This window comes from Felis catus, chromosome B3 (genome assembly GCF_018350175.1).
Source record: "Felis catus isolate Fca126 chromosome B3, F.catus_Fca126_mat1.0, whole genome shotgun sequence".
NCBI lineage: Eukaryota > Metazoa > Chordata > Mammalia > Carnivora > Felidae > Felis > Felis catus.
The window spans coordinates 65,730,676-65,755,000 of NC_058373.1; the positions used below are offsets into that span (position 1 = coordinate 65,730,676).

General features: G+C 38.1%; 1 protein-coding gene across 8 annotated transcripts in view; it reads left to right on the forward strand.

Annotated features, from left to right (window-relative positions):
• Nucleotides 1–24,325, forward strand: part of MEIS2 (Meis homeobox 2) — a 209,921-nt gene that overhangs the window by 124,910 nt on the left and 60,686 nt on the right. The gene's annotated exons all lie outside the window — the stretch shown is intronic.

The following is a 24,325-nucleotide window of genomic DNA, read 5'->3' on the forward strand; positions in this document are numbered from 1 at the left end:
ATTAAGGTCATTTGGAAACCAGGAGAAATGGTGGTGGCAAGTAATGTCCCTGAGGCTCCTTAAGCCATATGGCAACACATCATTGAAAGAAGAAAAGAACAGGAAGAATAAAAACTTTTAAAAGGCACAGGACTAATAAATGAATTTTTAAAAATAGTCATCACAAAGTCATATACAGATGGAGGGGGAAATTAGAAGTTCTTTGCAGATGACCACTGTTTGGTTACTTACTGCAAATGCAAAGAAAAATTAATATGCTTCTTTAATTTAAAAAACCCAGTAAGTGGATAACTCATCCTTCTAAGAGGTTTAACTTCTGAGTCAGCTTGGCTAAGTAAGGCAGACAGCCATGCACAAGCAAAAGATCTAGCAGATGTGCTCTCATGCCATTTTTTAAGGATCCTGTGAGTAGCAGAAGGGCTATTTGATGATCCTTCTTCAATTCTTTAGCTGGGCCTCCCCAACCACAATTGAATCATTCGATCCTATCAATTGAGCAGTGCCTGTACTGATACAGTCTCTGAATTATTACTTAATTTCAAGCTGCTTAGAAATGACTTGAGGTTGTTTCTGTGGACTTTTTAAAGAAGGGTAATTATACCTTGACATTCATTCACTCACTCATTCATTCCACAGATATTTATCAAGTACTTCCTTTATGAACCACCCTCTGTGACAGGCACTGAAAATATAATGGTGGATAAGAAAGAATAGATATGAGTGCTTCCCTTGGAATGCTTATAGGGTATAAAAGGACAGTTGGGGTTAAGTGCCCTAAGGGGAAACTAGGGGCCTTTGAGAGAGTATGTTAAGAGGGAATTGACCTGATCAAAAAGGTCAGGATCAATTAACATTAGATCCGAAGCAGAAGATGTCACATTAGAAGAGTGAAGGATAGGACACAAGGGAAGAAGGCACAGACAGTATGTGCAAAAGTCCTGGGGCAGGAGAAAGCATGTAGCGTTGTGGCAGTGGAAGGGTAGTGTGGATGGAGGGGAGAAAGCAATTGGAGGCTTCCCCCCAGATCGTCTGGTAAAATTGAAGCCACCAGATAAACATTTTGATCTCTGGCCTGAAAGCAGTGGAAAGCCACTGAAGCATGTGGAGCAGTAGAGTGGCAAGATCTATCGGTCTTCTGCAGTGATGATTCTGACTCCCAGGATGGAGTAGATTGGAGGAGGGCCAAAGGGAATGCTCAGAAACTAATTAGGGTGTATATACTTTTTTAAACTCAGTCCTTCTACTTACACTTTTATTTCTTAAGGTCCATTGTCTACCTACTATATCTTATCATAACTTTCATTTGCTACTGAAATGAACAGAAGTTTTTCTTTTTATTTTTTTTATTTTTGAAAAAAAATTTTTCAAAATGTTTTATTTATTTTTGAGACAGGGAGAGACAGAGCATGAACGGGGGAGGGTCAGAGAGAGGGAGACACAGAATCTGAAAGAGGCTCCAGGCTCTGAACTGTCAGCACAGAGCCCGACGCGGGGCTCGAACCCACGGACCGCGAGATCATGACCTGAGCCAAAGTCGGCCGCTTAACCGACTGAGCCACCCAGGCGCCCCAAGAATTTTTTTTTTTAAAAACGTTCTGTTGACAGCATAATACAACACCATGAAAAAATTTGCCCCCCCAAAAAAAAGCCACATTCTCATTATCTCAGTACAATTAATTTTATGTTCATATTTTTTTTTCCTGTTTCTGCATGGTCTTCATATTGATATTGAAATGTCTTTGTCAATTCCATTGAGATGTATTAAAATGTAGTTACCTGTTGTTCCACACTTAGGACATTTAGGTAAGAAATTTTAACCAAGGATGACAGGATCAGTGAAATGTTGTCCAAATATATTTCTTTTTCATTTTTCAGCAACAGAAACTAAGTTGGGAGAGCATATCCTGCCACTTTCAACCCCAATTATATGGAAATCCCCCTTTATGGAGGACGTAAAGTCTCCTAAGTATTTGTATTAAGAGTAATGCATGTTGCTTAGGCTGTTAAAGAAATATTGATTTCTGACCCTTAACTGGAATACTTAGCTTTCATTTTTCTTCTTTTTACATAAATTGTGTATATTGTGTTCCCCTCAGGGAGAACTTAAAAGCATTTTGTATTATAGAGGCTCCATTCTAGGATCTTATTGCTTTTGAGATGAATAAATGGAAGTCTTGCCATCACTGGAACAGACCTGGTTTTTTTCCCTCTATGTAACAAGGCATACAAGTTATACAGGGCTGAATCTGGCCCCAGAACTTCTAAAGTTCCAAGCCAGTTTCTTATGGCCAAATTTAGCTTCCAGCTTTCAGCTGATGAAGAGCTTTGGCATATAAGCAATCTAATTTTTGTTCAGCAAAAATCTCCTTGGATGTTTTAAAAATAATTTTAAAACTTGTATTACCAGGTGATGCTTAAGCATTTCTTAGGGATTGGCTGCAAATCCTTGCTCAGACAGCAACGTACCTTGAAGGTACTTTATACCGGCCTTTGAGGTATTCGCATGAAATGGGTTGGCACCAAAACATTTCAATATGCTATAGGAAATGAAATATGGCCAGAGAGGTTTTTATGTTCCGACTATTCCTTTTTTCTATTACTAGCTTGAGGCAAGTAAATCAACTTCACATGCCCTCCCTATTTTATTTTTATCAACTTCCTAGGAAGTTTGAGGGGGGTTTTGCCTATCTTTGAACGCATAAAATGGGAAAATTAAAATTTTAAATGTTTCTGCACTATGTATCTGCTCTTATCTATTTATCTTACCTGTTGATGGGATGTTGCTTTAAACACATTTAATATTACTAATTAATTTAATTACACATACTGTAGTGGCGTTAACACATTTTCTATTATCTGCTGTGATGTGATACAGTGCCCTCCTACAGCCACCTTAACTTAAAGCTTTAATTGCTTTCCCCAAGCCTCTGCTCATGTTTGATTTATCTGATTTCTTTGTATAAAGATTCTCTAGTTTACGATGTGTACACAAGTCATTAAATTGGTGTTGATGTTTATGCAGTGAACTTGCCAACTGTTACAGCAGACATCCCTTTATGAATTTATGACAGGGCAATAAAGACAAGTGTCAGAAGCCCCTTGTCTGGGTGAGGAGTCACTTTTCCTTGCACTGTGTTGGGGACGGTAACGTGGACACTTCCGCTAATTTGCATAGCAAAGGCCCTGTTGAAATCCATATCTGTTAAATTGTGAGCATCTCTAATTTGCTGCAGTGAGAACGTATGTGTGCGTGTGTGTGCATGACACACACACACACACATACACATTTAAATGTTTGCACTTTGAAACGAAGCTATTATTCTATTCAAGGATTTTAACCAGGAGCTCATTCTTTTTTTTTTTAGTTTTTTTTTTAATGTTTATTTATTTTTGAGACAGAGAGAGACAGAGCATGGATGGAGGAGGGTCAGAGAGAGAGGGAGACACAGAATCTGAAACGGGCTCCAGGCTCCGAGCTGTCAGCACAGAGCCTGACGCGGGGCTTGAACTCACGGACCACGAGATCATGACTTGAGCCGAAGTCGGCCGCTTAACCGACTGAGCCACCCGGGCGCCCCACCAGGAGCTCATTCTTTATAAACTTGACTGGGTATATATGTAGGTTATTATGATAGAGTCTCTGTCAGTAATCTTCAGTTCATCGGCTCTGACCCGTAAAAGAAATATTTGAAGAAGGCCATGTATCATTGTTTTAAATCTATACCTTGTTTTTTCTTTTACAAAAATAGGCCAAAAAAAAGTTCAAGTATTACATCATAAAAACCTGAAGTTTACCTTTTTTTCGTTATGAGAAGACCTTCAAAGATTATAGGTGTGAGCTTAATTCACTAATTTTTATGCAGATATAAGTCTCCCTGATGGAGAGCCCCAATTTACTAACTCAAAAATAGATACATATGTGTTATGTTAGTTCTTTCTCGTGTACTGGGATGTACTAGCTTGATTATCTTTGCCCTTTTACCTTCTCATTAATATATGGAATTAAAAGTGAGAAAAGTTTATTTTGATGTATACCACAGAGGATTTATCTCCAAGTATTATTTATTTCAAACTCTCCTGTGTATGTGTAAGTTTGTCTTCACATAAGTGATTCCAAAGTAACCAAAGAATTAAGATAAAATTAAAGAGCTCAGAAGCATAAGAAGAGGAAGCCAAATAAGGAAAAAAAAACACTTTCACGTTGGAAGGAAAGGATGGACGATCAGGGAGGTGGAGAGAAGGAAGGGAGGAAGGTATTCCAGATGGTTCTGAAATTTGTGCAGTAGAGGAGAAGATTCTCAAATGTCATGTGGTTTTCTGAAGAGACAAAAACAGGACTTTAATGTTGATGACAGGGAAGATAAACTGGAAGTGAGATAGTGAAATTCATTTTTATCTACACTTCCTCCCAATTCTCACCCTTTGTGGAAGCTCTTTCTCTTCATGCTGACAAAATTCAGATCATTAAATGCAGCTAAGAGTGCAGATTAAGAGAATAAATATAACAATGTCTAATTAGCAAGGTTGTGCTGATAAGGACTTAAAATATTTGCCACCACTTACAAATTGAAATGACTGAAATATCATAGACTATTCTGAAAATGTCTCTAGCAGAAAATTAAAATAGAAGAGTAAGTTACACATTTTGGTATGAGAAAACAAAAGGAAGGGGACTGGTTTGGGTCTGTAGTGCTCACCTATTCACTTGGCCCATTTTTACTGGGGTCCTCGATTATAAAGTTCTGGGTTCAGCACACGCAGAATAGAGACGTGTGAAATCTGGGTCCTTTTGTTGAGAATCTCACTCTCCTGTTGGGGAGTCAAGGCCCCCCCAATACCTATAATCCAAGGAGGTATATGATCTCTCCTCCTTGCTTATAACAAATGAAGTGTGACCGAGATATCAGCTGATTCCTTTGACCATTCAAGTGCCTCTGTTTTAACCCGACATAAACTTGAAGCAAAACTCAGCCACTTCATCAGCTTCTTGAAGAAATTGAACCACATGAGGAGTTTTGCATTCTCTGGTTTTACTACAGATTGGCAGTGACATGGGGAAGTGCCACTTGAAAAATTCCCTTTTACCCATCTCATCTCCAAGTATCACCCCTTAACCTTACTCATCTCTCCATCTCTTTTCCCAGGCAGCTCTCAACAGGGCTTGTCAGCCTTTCATTAGGCTGAATAGTTCCTGGCCACTAGAATCCCAGCCTGAGGGAGTCATTTTAACCTCCATTTCCTAACTCCCAAGTTTATCCAGGATCCTTTTCAATAGCGTTGATTCTTCCTACAAAGCAACTACTTAGCCGCATCTAAAAAATAAACATTTTTCCACATGAGAAGAGAAGGTAGAATCACTTTTTTAAGAGAAGAGAGGTAGAATCACTTCAAAGGAGTGCAGAAGAAGATCTTGAATAATGGTATACCAATCAGAATAGGCTGTTAATGCTGCCTCAACAAATAGCACCAGAATCTCAGTGGCTTAACATGAGAAGACTTTATTTCTTGGGCACTCAAAGTCAGTGATGAGTTCATGCCACTCTCTGAGGCAGCTGTCCTCCATATACAGACTTACCCTGTGAGGGTCTTTCCATTTTGTGGAAATGTACATCTCAACAAGTACTCCCATTGCATCAGCAAGAGAAAGGGCCTGGCACATCAGCAGGTGAATTCTTTAGCCCCCAAATAGCCTGTATCCCCTCAATCACAGTCATTTGCATGGAACTACTTACATGGCCCTGCTCAATTCATGGGGAAGAGAGATAGACACAGAAGAGCTGAGAAACATAGGCTTCCATATATATATATATATATATATATATATATATATATATATATAGAGAGAGAGAGAGAGAGAGAGAGAGAGAGAGAGAGAGAGAGAAGAGAGCCTAAAATAAGGGAGAGCGTTTGAAATATCTACCCTATGGTCAATGTTTTGATGGCAGTAATATAGAAATAAAATGCACAGGGAAGCCCGGATGGTTCAGTTAGGATTTTACATATGTATTCTAGAGAAGTGGGATGAAAGATAGGTTGGAGCCAGAATGTAAAAGACCTTCAAATGCAGGCCAAGAATCTGGTTTTTGATGACATGGAGCCACGCAGGTTTTGGGGAAGGTATGAATGTTTCATGAAGTATCCCGTGTGAGTGCTGGTGGTGACTGCTGGGGCTTAATTGTAATCACATCTAGAGACATGAAGACCAATGAAAGATTTCCTTCTGAGTCAGCCAAGTAGGAAGTAACACCCAAATTCTGGTGTACTTGGGGAAAACAAAAAAGATGTGCCGTATTATTTCGTCTCCCTACTTAGCATGTCCCAGTTATCTTTTTTTGTGTACCTGTTCTCACCTTAACCAAAATGCCTTTAAAGAACTCATCACTTTTAAGACCCATTAACAGGTAAATAAGATGCTGAATAATCACACATCACAGAAAACATTTGTATTTAGAAACACTGGTGATATTCAGGAGAATTTAAAATGTGTTATCAGTTAGGAATCTGCTATGTTAGGATAAGAGAATTAATGGGGAAAAACTCCAGCTACATAGCAGTGCAATGGAAACAAAAGATTCTGACCCAGTATGATTTATGATTCTGACCCAGTATGATTTACCCAATATGAATAAATAGCTACTATGTTACATGCTCAGTTTTGTGCCAGATGCCACATTAATACTTCAGTCCTTTAAGAAGACCCACAAGACCTGACCTGGTCTGACACCAGCTTCTCTGTCCCCATCCTTCCATGCAGCACCCCCTCACTGTGCTTTAGGACTGGTCTCCTTGCTCTCCTGCCTTCTGGCTAGCTCTGCCTTCGCTCAAGTCTCTGCTGAAATGTTACCTTCTCAAAAATGATCTCCCTCACTACCCTACATCAAAGATCAGCGTCCCCAGTCACTTTCTATTTCGGTGCAGAAATGACCTTGATGAAGTTTTTCTTCATAAAACTTAGCTCCAGGCAAATTATGTGTTTTTTGTTTATTGCCAATATTCCCTATCAGAACATAAATTCCATGAGATCAGGGATTTGTCTTGTCTGTTTACTACTGTATTCACAGTGCCTGTAACAGTTTCTGGCAGTCGATAATTGTTTGTTCAATTAACAAATGACTTATTTAAACCTCATAAGACCCCTATGAGGTAGGCACCATTAATTTTCCTATTTTATGAGTGAAGAACCTAAATCCTAGAGTGATTCAGTAGCCTCTTCAAAGTTTCACAGTTTGGAGCCAAGATTAAAAGCCGGGACTGTCTGATTCCAGAGCTTGTACATTTTGCCACAGTGTTCTTCCGACAACCCTATACTCCTATCGTGGTAATTGAAAGTTGGTGTAAAAATTGTTCTTTAAGAACCCAAACATTCAATGTATATGCTTGAACCATTTCTCTGATTTTTATATGTATTTATTGAAAACATGATAAATATTGCTATATGTATAAGAAAGTAAAGTGACCCCCCCCAAAACAAAGAAAGGTGTCTTGTGGAGCTAATAAAGGGTGATCTCGAAGAGCAAATTTGCTCACTTGGGCCAAATGCTTCCTCCTGCAGAGTGGGCTGCTTCCCAAAGAATTAGCCTCTCTCAAAATGAATTATTAACCCCGGCATCCTGGCCAAATTCCCACTTGGATAGTCTAGGAACTGTTCAAAACTTGGAATCTATTGAAATTAGCCTGGCTTGATTGCAGTCTCTGCATTAATTGTGATATAATAGAGTTTCTCCAGAGATTTGTGCATATATTATTCTAATTTGTATAGGCTGGCTTTGTCTGCTAAATTTTTTTAGTTTCTTCTTTCCCTTGTGAGATATGTCCTGAATTTCTGTATAAGTTTTTTATTTTTTTATTTTTTTAATTTTGGTGCATGAGTAATTATAACCTCCTTTTCCCTTGACTTGCCAAACCTGTTTCTCATTTGAGTGACTAGTCTTTTGGTCATTCTAGAAGCGTGTTGCAGACTTTAGCCACTAGACCTTTCCAGATTCCTAACTCTCGCACAGGTGCAAGTGTAGCCTGGGTATGGACAAGATTCATTCAGTTAACGTTTTCTAATCGTCTTTTTCAAGTTTCCTGTCCTCAAGGAGCTTATGTTCCCGTGGGAGGTACATATGCATTTGAAAGTTTAAAATAACTGATTTAATGGTGGAACTATTTAGAACTCTCATACTCATCCTAAAATTATGGCTATTAATTTCTTCAGACAATTTTGTTAAATGATCTGGGCCACTTGTCTGTCTTTGCCAAGAGCAGGCACTGCAAAGGCACATCCTGGAGATATAAGGAAATAGGAGTTTAGTTAAAACTACAAAATCATTCTGCTTAGGTAAAACTAAGACAGAGAGCTTAGAAATCCATTGCGTTGCATGATTTTGATGACAACTGTCTACCTCATAGAATTCATCAAATCTTGCTAACATCACATGATTATTTCTTTCTGTAAGCTGGGCTTTCTTGCCCTGTGTTGGCATAAGCCAATCTTCAGTGCAATGGGTTATGTTACAATAAGTAGCTCCAACACTGTGTCCATCTCCTACGCTTTTTCTGTAATTGATGTGAAGGATAAGAGTGGAGATGCTCTTAAAAGGCAAAATGTTATTCCCAGGAAAGAGTTGGCCTCATAGGTTTTCAGCACAAGGAAGGAAATTGAGAACTCAGGGCTGAAGTCTTTGCCTTTATTTCTGCCTGGACCACAAACAAGTGATAAGTCACAATGTCTGCGTTCAGTTCTTGACCGTCACCAAGTGAGATGAGACAATGGATGTAAGGCATGTGTACTTACAACTTCAGCAGCTAATATTAGAAAAATGCTTTGCAAATGACAGATGGGAAGAGCTATAAATGCAATTGCTAACGGATTTATGTGCTCTATCTCTTTCCTTCCAACCTATTTCTACCAGTGTTTTCCAAAAAATTTCCCAGGGCACCACCTGAAGTGTGACCTGATGGCACCAAAACACATGTGTTTCCTGAGTCGATTGAGTGTTTCCAAAATGTATCTACACTTTAAATTCAAATGTTTATCCACTAGGACATTAACTCATGGAAAGTGTTACTGACTTAATATGACAGTCATATACTTCTGCCTAGGCTATTGTTATAAGTTCTGTGGGGCTTTCTACAGGTATTTTCCCCCATGTCTTTGTCACTATGGGCCTAGAAATATCTAATTCCTTGTGGAAAAAAAGTTTTGATTTGCAATAGTGTAAACAAATTGATAGAGAGTGTATGCTTTTAAATCTGTAGCATGCAGAAACTTCCCATACGAGTTAGCCCCTCCCAACCGAGTGGCTCTAACTTCTAATGTGAAAAGGTAAAAGCCTAAACACTGATATTTCTCCTGCTTCCCTCGTGCACTTGAAATGAGATACTCCATGCTTTAGTCTCAGGTCAGGCCTTGGAAAGTATTCATTCATTTATTCATTTACCAATTATTTATTGAGCTTGTACTGTGCTTCCAAGTGCTTTTCTAGAAGCTGGGCATATAGCAGTGAACAAAACACAGAAGTGCAAATTCAAATAAATCCATCAGAATGTTTCATATGGCACTTCTTGTAAACATCTAAATTTGTTCATAAAAAATTAGAAGAGCATTACTCCACTGAGGGTATTAATTGCTTTGCAAGAACATTATTTAGCTTATGAAAGAACGCACTTCAGCAAAGAGCAAACTCCCTTAGCGATTCAATTTACAATATTTATACTTGCTATAAATTTTATTCACAAATGTCCGAGGAGTTTAAAAAAGTAATGTCTCCAGAGGGTGGTTCTAAGTTCTGTAACATCTTTAGCATGTCAGTCACTTAAAATGAAAGGAGAGAATGTATTCAGGAGCTCAAGGAAGAGAAAAGAGAACATAACCAGTCAGATGTCAAAATACCAGTCTCAATCTCTGTTTTTCCATTGCTCTAGATGCCTGACCTCTTTTTTTTTTTTAATGTTTATATATTTTTGAGACAGAGACAGAGCAGGAGCAGGGGAAGGGCAGAGAGAGAGAGGGAGGCACAGAATCCAAAGCAGGCTCCGGGCTCTGAGCTGTCAGCACAGAGACTGATGCAGGGCTCTAAGTCACAAACTGTGAGATGGTGACCTGAGCCAAAGTTGGACGTTTAACCAACTGAGCCACCCAGATGCACCTTTAGATGCTTGACCTCTTACATATTGAATCCAGGATCTGGCAGTGACCCATCCTTGTTTATAGAATGGTACAAATATCATCATGATAAAAATGCACATAGGTCTAGGGGCGCCTGGGTGGCGCAGTCGGTTAAGCGTCCGACTTCAGCCAGGTCACGATCTCGCGGTCTGTGAGTTTGAGCCCCGCGTCAGGCTCTGGGCTGATGGCTCAGAGCCTGGAGCCTGCTTCCGATTCTGTCTCCTTCTCTCTCTGCCCCTCCCCCATTCATGCTCTGTCTCTCTCTGTCTCAAAAATAAATAAATGTTAAAAAAAAAATTAAAAAAAAATGCACATAGGTCTATACCTTCTTTATAACAGTACATTCTCAGACCATTTCAAAATTGTCTGGTTAGGTTAGAATAAAAGATGAAGGCCTTATAAAGTAGTGGTTTATACCTTTTTCCCCCTGAATTTCTTTCTTGTATTGTATACTGTATGAAAATTTTAAATATTCAGATACCTGCATTGAAAAGGCTTTCCTTTAGTTTCTGCCAAGTCAGACTTGATGGTAAATGGACACTGATTTTCATCTGGTACTCCTCAAAGGAGGAGAGTTTGTTAGTCTAGTTTTCTCCAATATTCAGGCCAAATCCAGGTCATGATTTTATATGGGGACACAGATATAAGTTGGATGGTGATTTCTATCCGTACTTTTGACCTCTTTGAGATAATTTTTGGTTCCTCCTACTTATCTCTTGCCCTCTCTTCTCTCTCTCTTAGAAAATATATGTATTTAGATAAAGTGTAATCAACACTTCTATGGTATATACATAAGAATAATAACCTTGTATTTCCTTAATGATTTTCTGCTAGAATCTAAAGGCCATTTGTGTCTTATTTCTTGCCATGTGGCAATCCTTAAGTGTTTTAACTTCTTTGAAAACTAAACCCACTCAGCTTATGTTGCTATGAGGGTATATTTCCAATTACTCAAATAAGAGTATTTAATTTTTTTAGGTATTTAAATAATGCATATGATTTAGTCCAGAACACACGAGTAGTGAAGGTACCTTCAGACTTTACCTCAAACTACCCTGTTTCAAATGAAAAGCTTACCGTGCTCTTAGGGTCAACTGGTCAACTCACCTTGTGCTAAAATATTTATACTCTTTAAAAATAATAAAATAAAATTAAATTAAAATAAATTAAATTTATGCTCTTTGTATTATGGTAGAAAATAGGTCAAACTTAAGTTTATCTGCCAAAGATACAACATGCCAAGCAGGTATCAGAAATGTTAGAGGGTTCTGCCCATCATGTAGAAAAGTCAAGGGTGACATCCAAACTACTGAACAGTCACCAACAGTCAGAATGTATGCTCAATGCATTAAAAACAGATGGTGGCCCTACCAGTTCATACTAGTTGAATTCAGCTACATTAATGGTTTGTCCTTTTAAAGTCCAATTTTTATGGAGACAGCCATTTTTTGGGGCTTCTTAAATCCTTGTAAGAAATATTTTTATGCAAAAATAAAAATATTTTTTCCTGAGATTATAAAGTTATGTTACCAATTTCTAAGGTACATATCAAGAGGAATAAGGAATAAGAACATAAGAAAGCTATTGCTCTCTATAAAATCTTATCACTTAATAGATTCAAAAATACATAGCCAATGCAATAATTTCACATATACATATTTTTAATATGTTCCTCATTATTCCATTCCTCTTTTATCCAAATTGATAAGCAGGTAAAAACATAGTAGAGAGTTAATTAGAAAAACACTTTCTGCTGAGGTCAGCCTGGCTACCCAAGCCACGAGTAACCTTTTCTCAGTATTTTCTAATTTACTGTCCAAGTTAGGAATAAAGTAGCCATGTATAATATTTAAGTAAGCTATAAATAATATTAGCATATATTCTTATTGTTTTACCATGAAAACTTTTAATTTTTGTGTCTATATTTTCTTTTGGTTCATAAGTTTCTAATTCATTTGGATTTACTCAGCATAGCACTTAATTATGGTGGTAAAAGGTGAAATACTATCAAATGATTTGATATTTCAATATTTAATCGCTTTTATCTTGAATGAGTGAATGTTTAGTCAATAAATATCCAGAGTCATGAAGAGTCATATGTACATATATATTTCTTCATTTTGTTTGGTTATGACATGGATTATTAGATAGTTGACGATCTTCTATAATTACGAGAAGTGGCATCTTCATAAGTTTGTTGAAAGACATTTTAAAGGTGTTCTAATTACTGATGAGTTGATTTACACTAAACACAAGTTGGAAATTCACAAAGTGATTGTTTTCATCTGCTTAGAAACACTTTTTATTTAAAGTATTTGTGTGTTTTGAAGTTTAGGTGAGGGGCACCTGGGTGGCTCAGCAGATTAAGTGTCCAACTCTTGATCTCAGTTCAGGTCATGGTCTCCTGGTGTGTGAGTTTGAGCCCCATGTGGGGGGCCCTGTGCTGACAGTGCAGGGCCTATTTGGGATTCTGTCTTTTCTCTCTCTCTCTCTCTCTCTCTCTCTCTCTCTCTCTCTCTCTCTCTCCCCCCCCCCCCACCTCCTCCCCTGCTTATTCTCTCTCTCTCCCTGTCTCTCAAAATAAAATAAAATAAAATAAACTTAAAAAAAATAAAGTCAAGGTGAAATAGTAATGGGCCAGTATATGCACAAAGACAGATAAATGTGGCAGTACCTTGTTGTGTCTCCATCTTGATTCAGTTTTGTTGTGTCTCCATCTTGATTCAGTTAACTTTCACTAAACAGGCCGCTTTAAAAAAGGGAAGGAAAAACAAATTGATAAGATAAAACTGTGGGGAATTCCAAAATAATTACTGCTAACTGACCTTTTTTGATGGCCCAGTTAAGAGTTTTCTTATTATGGTATGAGTTGGTTGCTTTATTTACTAGTGCAGTGGGTACCTAAGGAAAACACTTGGGTAATATCTTTGATTTTTTCATATTCCATGGACAGACTGATAAGGATCTTTCTCCCATGTTCTCAAAAATCACATAAATTCCAAAACATTTAAGAACACGGGGTTATATTTAAACAGGAAAAAAGTCAAGGTTTTTTCTTTTTTTTTTGTAGCCCACCTGCCTCCCTTTTTTAGAGTGTACAGCTACGTATATAGTTGTATCCAATGCTCATGAATATGTTACGAAAAGAGGCCAGTTTGGAACTCCTGAACCAAGTTTCTAATGCCAGTGTTCAACATGTTAGTGTGTTTATCTTGGTGAACTGTAAAATGAAAGAATTAACTCTTATTAAGGAGTTCTGATTCCTCATAGCCACCGTGATTGAAGCCTTCTCCATAATGTGGTTTAAGAAATGGTCACTATTAGGGTTCATTCTATCTATCTATCTATCTATTTATTTATTTATTTATTGTTTATTTATTTTTGACAGAGACAGAGCATGAGCGGGGGAGGGGCAGAGAGAGATAGACACAGAATCCGAAGCAGGCTCCAGGCTTCGAGCTGTCAGCACAGAGCCTGACGCGGGGCTTGAACTCACAGACCGCGAGATCATGACCTGAGCCCAAGTCGGACAGTCAACCGACTGAGCCACCCAGGTGCCCCTATGGTTCTCTTTTTAACCACTACTGCCCATCACAAGAAGTCACTCCTTTAAAGCTACTCTCTTCTTATTTTTATGACTTTTTAACTTATCATTAACCCCATGCTCTTATCCTATACTTTGAGATGAGCAAAGAAGATAATATCCAAAACATTTCCATTGCTTACTCTAGAGATAATAACCTTTTTGAAAAAAAGATAATCCTCAGTTTCTTTAAACAACAACTTCCTCTTTAAGTCTCTGGTAGCTTTCTCTTGTCAAATTGGACTTTCAGTACATTCTTAAGGTAAATCAGACAAAATTATTTATAGCATAGGCCGTGCAAATAAAATTAGACTAAACATACTGGAATTATTTATCATAGCTTGTAAACTTTACCCCACTTTTTTATCCATACTTTTTTTCATGTTATTAAAGAAATGTAACGGACTAATCACTAATCTTCATTTCCTTCTAACTCAGTCTCATATGGCACTGTGTCTGGACCTGTTAATAAGTAGGATTGTTGTCATAAGATTAGATACAAGTATCTCCGTTGTCTAGACATTATATAACTCTCTGCCAAATACTTCAGATCCTTGTTTTAAAGCAACCCCTTAGCCTTTTTAACAAGGTGAGATACTAAATGTTAATGAAAAGGCCCATGGACTTAATTCTTTTCCACAGCTTCTTAGTGTCACCGTCTGAATTTGCCAATTTCTGCTCCGTTCTCTACATATAGAAATTTTACTGCTGTTTTGTATAAGAGCCGGGGGCACCTGGATGGCTCAGTCAGTTAAGCATCCACCTTCAGCTCAGGACATGATCTCACGGTTCATGAGTTTGAGCCCCCACATCGGGCTCTCTGCTGACAGCACAGAGCTTGTTTTGGATCTTCTCTCTCTCTCTCTCTCTCTCTCTCTCTCTCTCTCTCTCTCTCTCTCTCTCTCTCTCTATCTCCCTCTCCCCCGCCCCCGCCCCTGCCCCCGCTTTGCCCCTCCACCCTCTCAGAAATAAATAAAAACATTTAAATGAGAGCTGGTTTTCCCTGTTTCATGTTTGAGGCCATAAAATGTTGGTATTATTTGCCTCTTTGAGTGTCTCCTTCCTTAAATCTCTCTTCTCATTTGCTCCTCAGCTTTCACCTCAACCGACCTCTCTCATTTCAAACTAGCATTTTTAGGTTGCAAAGAATTTACTTGTTTGCATCCTCAAACTTGACTAATTCAACATGCAGAGTTTTTTGTTTGTTTTTTAATGAGTTGCTTTTTTTTAATTTTTAAAGGTTTTTTTTTTTAGTTTTGTCTTTTGGTTTTTTTGTTTTGAGAGAGAGACTGAGTGTGTGATGCTTCTTGCATGCTAGGCAGTGAGCTAGATTCTGGAGGTAAAATGTGCGTCGCTTGTCTCTACTCTCAAGGAGCATCGAGTCCAGTGAGAGAGACAGACCAGCGAGTATTTGCAAGGCAGTAGTGTGGCAAATGGGGAAATTTAGGGTGATATGCAAACATACAGAATATGGGTGTTAAGTAGCTTACAGTATAAAACCTGGCTATTGGTATCTACAATTCATAGGTAGAAATAAGATGTCCCAGGGGCACCTGGGTGGCTCAGTCTGTTACGCCTCTGACGTTGGCTCAGGTCATGATCTCACAGTTCATGAGTTTGAGCCTTGCGTTGGGCTCTGTGCTGACAGCTTAGAGTCTGCTTTGGACTCTCTGCTTAGAGTCTGCTTTGGATACTATGTCTCCCTCTGTCCCTGTCCCTCCCCTACTTGTGCACACGTGTGTCTGTGTGTGTGTGTGTGTGTGTCTGTGTGTGTCTGCATGGGTGTGCGCGTGCACTCTTTCAAAAATTAATAATCATTAAAAAAAATGTTTAGAAATAAAATGTTCTTTGACATTATGTAAGCATGAAATTTCTTCTTGCTAGGGAAACATCTTAAAAAAGCAGGAGGCCAGGCCAACAACAAGGTTTAGGCAGGCCCCTTCTCCTCAGTTGACCTCAGTTTTGTTAGACACAAAATAAGAAGGTTTGAATGAGGTGACTCTCCTGTCCTTTCTAGTTTCTAAAACTGTGAGTCTGTTTTTCTTTTGCAGTTCACTGAAAAATCTAAATAGCCTAAACCTGTTTTGAAATCTATTTCAACAAATGATCCATAAAATAAATAAGCACAAAATTCAATTTTTTGGAAAAGTGGTCTGGCTATAGAACTGAGTAGTCCCATAAAATATTAATTTGGTCATAGTGTGGAAATGTGAAATGATCGTTAAATGAGTCAAGGCCTTATTTGTGGCCTTTGGCTCATTTGGTAAGATTGCCCATCAGCCATGTAGGCAGTGTAATACGCATGGCCAAGCAGCTCATGGGAGCGTCCTAACAAATGTTAAATAAAAATTATCTTTCTCTAGCCTTAGGAACATATTTCCGTTATTTTCAAAATAAGACTGCGCACAGCTTTAAAATCTCCATCAATAGAAAAATGATGATATTCATTGTGCTTAAAACTCTGACTCCTACCTGCAAATGTCTTATAATATGTTTTTCTGATACTTTTTTATGTCTTTTTGGAAGTTTAGAAGTAGTATGGGTGTTGGTGGCATTTAACCTTCACGTAATTTCATGCTCATATGAACTCCCTCCATACCATTAGAATATGTGTATGTAACATTTCTTGAAGATGCAAAAAATGTTCCTTCTTTGTCCCAAGACTCTTAGGTTATTTTGTCTTTCTGTCATTAACTTTGGTTTCATAAGAAATTCCTTCTTCACTGTTTTATTTTATCTGTGTCTTGATAATAATAAATTTAAAAACTGTTCCTAAAATCTCTGAATCATAATCCAGCAGGCTCATTCAGTATTCTTTTCGCTCATCTACAGGACGGTGAGTGGTTTTCTTTTTTTGCTCTTTTTAATGAGACCTTCCTACCGTGGCTCTAAATATCAACCATGGTTCACCTCTTAGGGTCTGGCTATTATTAAAAATCTCTCAAACAGTTTCTGACTTTAAACATTATTATTATTATTCAATCTATTTACCTCTATGTGAACTCAAATGGAAATGAATCTCCTGAAATAGCCATGTTTTCTTCATCCCAGATATGCACATGGCATTAAAAAAAAAACAAAAACAAGAACCCAACTAATTTAAATCTGAAATCTGGGTGTCCATGACACCAAACATCTGGATGAAAACTGAAAAATTTAGTAGATGTCTTCAGATATCCAAATATTGTGTCAGTAAAACAGTTAAATGTCTATCTGAATCTTTCCGTTTGTGTCTGGGTATTTATGCATCATATACGTAGTACCATCAGTCCTTTCTAGTAGAAAACATAAATTTCAGAAGGAATGCATCACAAACAAGGATGTATTGAGCAGCTATTATGTGGGAAACATTGCACTAAGTGCTTTTAATTCTGGACTGTGTCTTCAAATGATTTGCCATCCAGTGAAGGATATAACACAAGTACACTGACATACATAAAACACAATGTGGAGTAAAAACACAAGAGAGAAGGAGAGAAAGCACTGTGAAATTTTTAGAGAAAGCGACTACTTCTGGCTGGAGAGGATTTTCCACTGGATCCAGTGTTTAGACTGGCCATGATGGACATGCCATATTCATGGGAATGGAAGGGAATTTTGTGAAGTGCATTCTCTTTCAGCAGCAGGGAATTTTGCTGAAATGAAATATGAAAGTTATTGTGTCATTTTTCATCATCACAGCCTTTTGGTTCCTGTAAGGTTTTTGAGTCTCAGGTATTTTGATTAGTAAATTTCTATCATTTCCCTTAAGAGTTTCAACTTTACACAAGAAATATACTGAAATTTACTCTCTGGTCATTTTAGAAACAATGTAAGAACTCACCCTTATACTTTTCTCATTTAGATTTTTTAAAGTTCTGGGTTTTATATACATTGCATGCTTAAACGTCTGTCTTCTAAGTTAGGTCATTTTTTAACTTATTGGGATCAGAAGTCTGATAAACTTTTTTTTAATTCCCAAATCCTCAAGAGTTCTGTCCTATTTGGTCAGTCTGCAGGCCTAGATGGAAGCAAAATTGTTGTTTGCTTTCCTCTTCTTCCTCCTCCTTCCCTGTTTTTTATTCTTTTTATTTTAGTAATAAATAATCATTTTTTTTCAATGTTTATTTATTTTTGGGACAGAGAGAGACAGAGCATGAACGGGGGAGGGGCAGAGAGAGAGGGAGACACAGAATCGGAAACAGGCTCCAGGCTCTGAGCCATCAGCCCAGAGCCTGACGTGGGGCTCGAACTCACGGAGCGCGAGATCGTGACCTGGCTGAAGTCGGACGCTTAACCGACTGCGCCACCCAGGCGCCCCAGTAATAAATAATCATTTTTAGCTGGAGGGGGTAAAAGAATAAACTGAGAAGGTTGCGGATAATCTAAGTCATGCCATGTGCATTAGTCAGGACTAATTTATTGGCTCAGGTAACTGAAGGGTAAAAGGATCTGGCTTTAGGTAGAGCTGTGTCCAAGTGCAGAAATGATGTCAGGAATCTGTTCTTTATTGGCTCTACTTTAGTCTCCATGGGCTTCATCCTCAGCCAGGCTTTCCCATTTTGGTGGCAACAATGGCATCAGCGACTCCAGACACATATTCTACTGACTAACTCCAGTGAAAAGAGAACACCTTTGACTGACAGCCCAACCCACACCCATTAACCTAACTTGGGTTTAGTTTTCAGTGCAGCCAGAGTGATTAACTATGTTGATTGACTAAGCCTGGTCGCTTGGCCACCCCTGAACATATGCCTAAAGAAAAATCAGGGTACTACTATTACCAAAATAAAGGGGAAGGATACTTCAGTGAAAAACTTTAATGTTACAGTGGGAAAGACCGCCACAAATGTCAAGACAGCAGGTGGTTAGCCCCTCTCTTACCACTGCCTGTTTCTAAGACCTGGCATATGTTACTTACACCTGTGAGTCTTGGTTTCCTCATCTACATTAATTAGGTGCCAGGCCAAAGTTCTGTCTAAAGGACCTTTTTACTCTACTATTTTGTGGTTCTGATCTCAAGAACTGGAGACAGGGAGAAGACACCCAGAAAATGCAGATATCTGCAAATAGTAACACAAAGTAAGAGGTACATCATGTTTCACATAGAAGTGCTTCAGGGAGAAACAGGAAGTTAGTTTGGTAGTGCAAGAGGGAAGGGTTTTTACTGCCTCCTGAGATAGTGATTCGAAGCTCAGACAATTTGAGGGTGTGTGTGTGTGTGTGTGTGAGAGAGAGAGAGAGAGAGAGAGAGAGAGAGAGAGAGAGAGAATTACTAAGATTCAGAATTAACCATCACAAACTATACTATTATAATCTCTACAGATATTTTACAACCCATTATAATCTCTATAGATATTTTACAGTCTTATTCAAGGTGACAGAACAGCTTGACTGGGAACTTATGTCTGTTTTGTTTGTTTTTTCATTTTTCCTACAAATATTGAGAGACGCTCAGGTGGAGGTGGGGAGAATTACAAAAGTTTAAAAAGCCCAGAGCTCTGCCCTTAGAAAGTTATACTTAATGCAGAAAAGATATATAAATAAGACATGACAGTGAAAGGCTAAAATTTATAAATGCCAAGTAAATTGCAACATGAATGTAGTAGAAAGGAGATTACTTTCAGTTGTGAGGATGTGATGGGTTTTAGAATATCTTCATTGTTTCTTGTTTTACCTCAGAATTGTATTTGTTATATACATTTCGGTCAGAGCAGAGGAATTTTTGTTTACATAAGAAAAAGATGTTAAATTCATGGCCATTGAACAAATTTGGCATTCCAGGAAAATGCACTTACTTATTCAGGGGCAGTCTACTTGTACCCTAGTTCAGGAAGCACAGTACTAGAGCAATAACGGATATCCACCCAAATGCATTTTTATGGTTTATCTTAGGAAAATTGCTTAGAAAGTTCCATATATGAGTGGCATCATCAAAATCTAAGTCAACTGGATTAATTCTATACAGTAAATGGTGTCTTGAAGGGGATTGAGGAAAAGGAGGCAGTCATCACAATGATCAATTTCCAAGTGTTTGCTCAGACTAAGACCCTGCTCAACAAATTACTCTGTCATTTGTCTTAATGGTTGCATTACATCATCACACAAGTAATTTGACAAATTGGACGTGGGTCTTCAAAGAGCTAGCTCATCAGTAAGCCTCAGAGTCCAGCAAGTGAGTCAAACTCATTGGGTAGGAAAGTAACTCGAGAGGTAGGACTTGTCCTAGAGATGTTCTGCTTTGAAAAATTATCCAGTCAGACAGTTACTGTAACATGAAAGAATAGCTAGCTTAATAAAAATGTTAAATTATTATGGTGTTAATAAAAATGCAGAGTGGGAGCACCCAGGTGGCTCAGTCGGTTAAGCATCTGACTTTGGCTCAGGTCATGATCTCATGGTTCATGAATTTGAGCCCCACATCAGGCTCTGTGCTGACAGCTCGGAGCCTGCAGCCTGCTTTGGATTCTGTGTGTCCCTCCCTCCCTCTCTCTCTCTCTCTCTCTCCCCCTCCCCACCTCCCCCCTCAAAAATAAACATTAAAAAAAATTTTAAATGCAGAGTGTATATTAAATTACAATAAATTAATTATAATTTTAAAATTCCTATTGTATTTAAAAAAATTGTTTGAAGCGGTACACACGGAGACAGTTTAGGGTATCTGTAAACAAAAAGTAAAAGCCTTTAGCTCCTAGACTACCTAACATGAACCATTATCACTGTGTAATTTTCCAGATGTTTATCTTTCACTACAAGGACAGATACATTCAATTGGTTTATGAATTCATGTGTCTGTTTTACAAAAAATTGATAATACATGTTCTGTAGTTTGCTTTTTTTCACTCAACATATATGGGAAAACCTTTTTCATGAGAACCCCACATTTTATTTAACTATGGTTTAGTTGATAGGCTATTTCCAATTTTTTACCCTTCTAAGTACTACCATTTTCATTTATCCTGTACTTCTAAATCATGAGATGATTAGAAATAGCCCTTCAAGTGTTTTTAAACATCGGTATAAATCCTTTCAACATAGAATAAAATTCCTGACAAATCATTTCCAGTTTGGACATTATTGGAGAGAGGTTAATCACAAAAGAAAATGATTATTAAGTGGTTTCACCCAAAATCTGTTCCACTGATGTATTCTAAGGATATTGCAGATCTATTTCCATGTACTTGATAAACCAGGTTAACCTCAAAAGGAGAGAGGGAGAGAAGTGCTAGCTAAGGTTAGCATCTTGAATAAATATAATATCTTAACTTCAAATGAGTCTTTAGAGAAAGAGACAATTAAAAATATTCTACATGGAGAATATTCTATCTCCATGGAGTTGTGAGCCATACATGTCTTATTGACTTTTTGAACACTTGTCCGTTGATATTCAAAGTAAGGGGATCTTTGTGACTCCCTTCTATTCAACAGTGGCTTTAGAACTATTTTGAGAAGTGAAAAACTTTGACCTGTGTTGGTTCTTTCTTGATGAAGGGAATCATCATCGTCGCTATTATGTTACCGTGTGTGTTCTTAAAAGTAAATTGAGCCACCTCTGGGCCACTGGACCAGAGTGGGTTGGCCCCCAACAGTGAACAGACTAAACTATAGCTTTAGTCCAAGAATATGGAAACTGACAACAAATTATTGCTTGCGGTCTACTTCCAGTTTTCAAGTGCAAACATACCAAAGTTTATTTTAAATTTGAGCCAGTCAGACATTTAGTAATAGACATCAAAGAAGAAGTGAAGGCTTCCCATGTTTATTATTTCAATATGATGTCTGTTCTAATAAAGTAGAAGAATGCGTATGATAGACCATGTAGTAGAAATTCTCTAGTTCTACAGTTAGACTTTAAATATATACATATATTTGTAAATTAATCCGAAACACATTGCCATGGTTCCAATTCCTCTGAAAGCTGATTGTTTTCCGTCCCTTTTTTAATTTTAGAAATATAGTGGCTGACTGCCAGAACACTTCCAGATAAACAGTCCACTCCATGTATAAAAGGGGCATAGAATCACGAATGTTCAGAAACCACAGAACGTTATTTAAATAAGTTAAAGTTATTATGGTCTTCCCTATTAATTAAAAAAAAAGCCATCTGTGCAAGGTGAATTTTGGTAAGGTCCCAATTTTTTTAATGATTGTGGATGGAATTTGCAACTGCTCTCATAGTGAAAGTACTGCTCAGGGATTCCCAAGATAAAATGTACTGTTTATGTAATTTTGTGGTCATTGGACTAAATTTCTACTAGAACACTGGAAAGAATTCTTGTTATTTGATCAGAATTTACAGTCATACTTCAAAGAACTGGCTTTCTACTAACATCAGCTTTCTACTCTTCTACTTCCTTAACATCCTAAACCTTAATTTCATATGAATCTTGTGTGTGTGTGTGTGTGTGTGTGTGTGTACATATAGGTACATGTATATATGTGTGTGTGTGCATGCACACCTCTGCCCCCCTCTTTCACACACACACACACACACACACACACACACACACACACACACACACACCACAGCGCCCATGGTTTGTCAGACCTGCCTTGAGCAAACACATCAAACAGTGAGCAAGACTAAACAAGCCAGAAAGAAAACACTGTATAAAGAAACGACACACTGGATGTTGGCGTGACCAGTGCATATCCATATACTCTTGCGATGAGTCCTTATTTTCATTTTTGTTATTTGTGGAATTCATTTCTATTAACTATTTCATTATAGGGAAAATAATTTATAAACCTTGGCGTTCAAAATCTTAGAGGGACCAAAAGTCAAAAGGTGCTCCTCCCTTGAGTTTGGTAGGAAAAATGCTATGACAAGAAGGATCTGGGGATTGTTTTTGGTCATTTTCCCCCAGCCACTGTTTTCAGTCAATTAAAATTTGTACCCTAGGCCTTTTCCAGTTTGAAGCCACCCAGGCGTCTGTGATGAGCAATCCTTCTTGTTTGGGTAGTCATTCATTATCTCCATTACCAAAAGGAGAATAGAGGACAATTACATTGTTTGGACGAATCAGAGTGTTAGAAGGAGTATTTGTCGTGGTGGCAGAGTGCAGCACCTGACAGGCAACGATTGATGGCCAGGAATGAGTGTGAGTGGCCAAAGCAGCCTCATAGGATGCAAATTACTGACTGTGGATTCCAATTTATCCTGTTCATTTTTCTTGCCCGTGCTGAAGACCATTAGTGGTTTTTGAAGCAGTGAAGGGGTCATTACTAATGTGGGTAGGCTTGAAGCAGGAGGGGGAAGGAGGGGAAAAGCCTTCTGTAATTACACAGCTTTCAGGAACAGGCTGGAGGCCCTAGCCAAAAAAGTGTCAACACCTCGCAATCAGAAAAATTTATTTTCATTTTATGCTTAACCCATATTAACTCAACATTATCATCTTTCTTTGTTAACATTTGCAGAATATTAAAAGCCTGGCTTCTATATTAATACAAATCTGGTTAACCCCTTTTGCTGCACAAGGGATTTTGTTTAACCTAATGGCATTTGGGTTTGCTAATAAGTAATTGTGCACATTTTGGATAATGCACACCATTATAGAAGATGAAATACCTGAAGAATAAAATTTTAGATGATTGAAAAACATTCATTCTCTCAAATGCGGGAATGATTACAATACTCTAAATGGAATATTCTGTTGTTCTTAATGTCGCCCTTTAATAATGTTGATGGGAAATCATATCAAAGGCTTCCTAGTTTATGAGCGACTTTGACATGCTGGATAAAAAAAAAGTTTTCTGTTTAAGAAAACCAGTGAATTTAGAGCAGGGACCTCTCTAGAGACGTGTTTTATAATTATGTACATGCAAGTACAGTGTCTCTTAAAGTGAATGTATGCTTCTAAAATAACAGTCCTTGAATCCAGGACGATGGGGGCAAGTGGTTGATGATGGGGGAGGGTGGTTCAGTACAAATGTCTGTGAGGTGTGATGGGAAGTAAAGAATTAAAAAGCTCTGAAACCCTATGGCTTCATTCTCTTCTCGCCATACTATAAGGTAAAAGGTACAATTTCTATATGAAGCATTGCACATAATTGACTCCCTTTGAGGTGTGGTCATTGTGTGTGACCCATTGTGTTAATGCAGAGTGGTAACCAGTAAAAATGAATGCCTCTCTCACTATCCTTTAGAGGAGTCAACATAAATACCATCAGTAAACTCTGCTGTAATTGGATCAGTTGCCGTGGCTTCTAAGAACAGTAGTGATTATATACCATCTCGCCTCCCAAACTTCTACTGTCAATAACCTCAGGTTAACTAGGAAATGATGATCATGTTGGCCATCTCACAAAGATAACACAGGAGAAGGGCTTCACCTAGGAGTTCTAGGCAGTGGGGTAAAATGGCCCTGACACTAGGTCTCTGAGTAGTCTGCAGTGACTGTAGATAACCAAAAATCTGATGCCATCCCAACAGTGCTTTCCATCCCTCACCGACTCACAAAACTGAAGGACTGAAACCCTTTGCTTTTCACTGCTGACCCTCCAAAGTGTGGCAGGAACAAGGGCGGGGGGGGGGGGGGGGGCTGCTAATGCAGGTTTTTGGATCCTTGTCCCTGCCTAGATTTTTCTAACACACGATATATAAAAAAAAA